The sequence below is a fragment of the Lipotes vexillifer genome, unplaced genomic scaffold, assembly GCF_000442215.2.
Source record: "Lipotes vexillifer unplaced genomic scaffold, Lipotes_vexillifer_v1.1 scaffold1102, whole genome shotgun sequence".
NCBI classification, from domain to species: domain Eukaryota; kingdom Metazoa; phylum Chordata; class Mammalia; order Artiodactyla; family Lipotidae; genus Lipotes; species Lipotes vexillifer.
The window spans coordinates 130069-132490 of record NW_006771065.1 but is presented as its reverse complement, the minus strand read 5'-3'; positions in this window follow the sequence as shown (position 1 = coordinate 132490).

The following is a 2422-nucleotide window of genomic DNA, read 5'->3' as shown; positions in this document are numbered from 1 at the left end:
GCAGTTCTGTAAAGGAAGAAAAAATATTTCCAAACACTGCTATGGAGTCATCTTCAGGACGTATAGTTGAACGAAAAAAGCAAAGTGGACAAAAAGGTATACTGTTTAGAAAGTGGGATGGGGTGGGTAGCTATGTATATTTAAAAGAAATCTTGGAAGAATAAAAAAACAAAAAAGAAGGAGTCCTAAAGACCTCCTTTAATGCTAAAAATAGTGTGACTAAGATGTCAGGTCCTGACCTCTGGTAGTGAAAGTAGAAACAAAGGGAGAGCGCCCTGGCCTGTTTCTCCCACCCAGTTCAGGTGAGAGGTGAGAAGGAAACCTGCAGGAGGGAAATGAGCATTGGCTGAGTGTCTGTCATTTATAGCACCTGGGCCAGGCACTTCAAATATATTTTCTCCTTTAATCGTTTACAGTTTCACTTTGAGGTCGGTATTTTTATTACCCCTATTTTACAGATAAGGAAAGGAGAGCCAAGAGAAGTTAAGCAACTTGACCAAATTCATGAAGCAAGTAAAGTGCCAGAAATAGGGCTTTACGCCCAGGCCTTCGGGATCCCAGCTATAGATCCCAGCTAAGATCTCTTGCTGGGTCCTGGATGGAGTTCTTAGGCTGTGGCCACAGGGAGGTCTTGCTTCCCTAGGACCTCGGTTTCTATCTCCTTCCTTCATGCCCTCCCAGAGAGAGGCACCAGGCGGTCCAGGCGTGGCTGCAAGGGAGGGTCCCTGGGAGGGAGGGAGTGCCTCTAAGCCACTGGCTTTCAATTTGATTGCATATGAAAATCACCTGAGGTGCTTTCAAAATTACTGATGCTCCGGTCCTACTCTCAGAGATTCTGATTTAATACGTATGGGTTGCAGCCTAGGCATGGGGTTTTTAGAAGCTCCCCAGGTAATCCTAATGTGCAGCAAAGTTTGAGAACCAGGGCTCTGAGCTCTTGCTGTTTTCACGTGTAGTAAGGTCCAGAATCATTAGCATCACCTGGGCGTGTGTTAGAACTGAGAGCTCTCTGGTCCCGCACCGGACCTACTGAATCAGAAACTTGTGGGGAGGGGGGAGTGAAGGGAAGGAGGCCAGTGATCTGTATTTTCACAAGCCTTCCACTCAATTCTCTGTGCCCTAAAGCTTGAGAATCACCGCTCTAAGCAGCAAGCTAGAGACAGAGCCTCAGGCGCCATGGTTTGCTTTGTCAACTGTCACACAATCTCTATGTTATTACCATGTAAGATAAATTTGATGGTCCCAGGCAATGAGACTGTCCAGGTTTTTCCCCCAAGAACAAAACTTCAAGGCATGTGAGAATGCTTTTAAATGAGATTTGGAATCAACTGGAACTCAGTGTAGCTTCTGAGAAGGGGAGCAGCATTATCAAAATATGATGATGCTACTCAGCTACTGTGAACCAAAAGCTGCCCAAAGGGAGTGTCAGCAGCTGAGGGAGAACATAGCCCTCAGGGACAGACAGACCAGGCTGGACGGCCGAGGTCACCCAGCACACGGCAACCTCACCTGCCAAGCCTTCTCCACTTGAATGGTGTATTAATTTCCTAGGGCTGCTGTAACAAATTAATAAACTTCATGACTTAAAACAACAGACATCTATTCTTTCACTGTTCTGGAGGACAGGAGTCTGAAATCAAGGTATCGGCACGGTTGGTTCCTCCTGGAAGGTTTAAGAGAGAAGCTGTTCCATGCTTCTCTCCCGGCTTCTTGTCACTGAGGGCAACCCTTGGGGTTCCTTGGTTTGTAGACAAATCGCTCCAATCTCTGCCTCTGTCTTCACATGACCTTCCCCTCTGGGTCTCAAATTTTCCCTCTCCTTTCTCTTATAAGGACCATCACTGGATTTAGGGGCCACCATAAGTCCAGGATGATCTTATCTCAAAATCCTTCACTTAGTCACATCTGCAAAGATTGTTTCCAAATAAGGTCACACTCACAGGTGTGTGTGTGGGGTGGATAGGTTAGGATTTGAATGTATCTTTGGGGGGCTGCAATTCAACCCACGACAAACGGGAAACAAATTCCGCTTTCTCACAGCAGCCTTTCCTAAGGCTGATTCTGAGCAGAGAGATTGCCTGAGGAACCTCTGTTTCCCTCAGGGCAAACGTGGTGGGCCTGGAGTTCAGCACTACTGACTGTCTGCACAGAGTTCTCCATCAGACAGTTGCTTTCCTGCGAGCTCACCAAGGCCTTGTTGCAGAGCCGAGATCTCTCTGTGCTACTGTATAAAGGAGGAACTGAGGCTCAGGGACTTGCCAAGCTCCCAGAGCTAGGAAGGGGTGGTCCCCCAACTCTAACTACGCTGCCCCTTCTGTTGGCATCAGCTGCTGTCAGGAGTCATGACTTAGCCCGATTGTCTTCAGCAAAGTGGGGGGCTGGGGATTTCTTACCTGAGACCAGTGGTGTAATCAAGATCCAG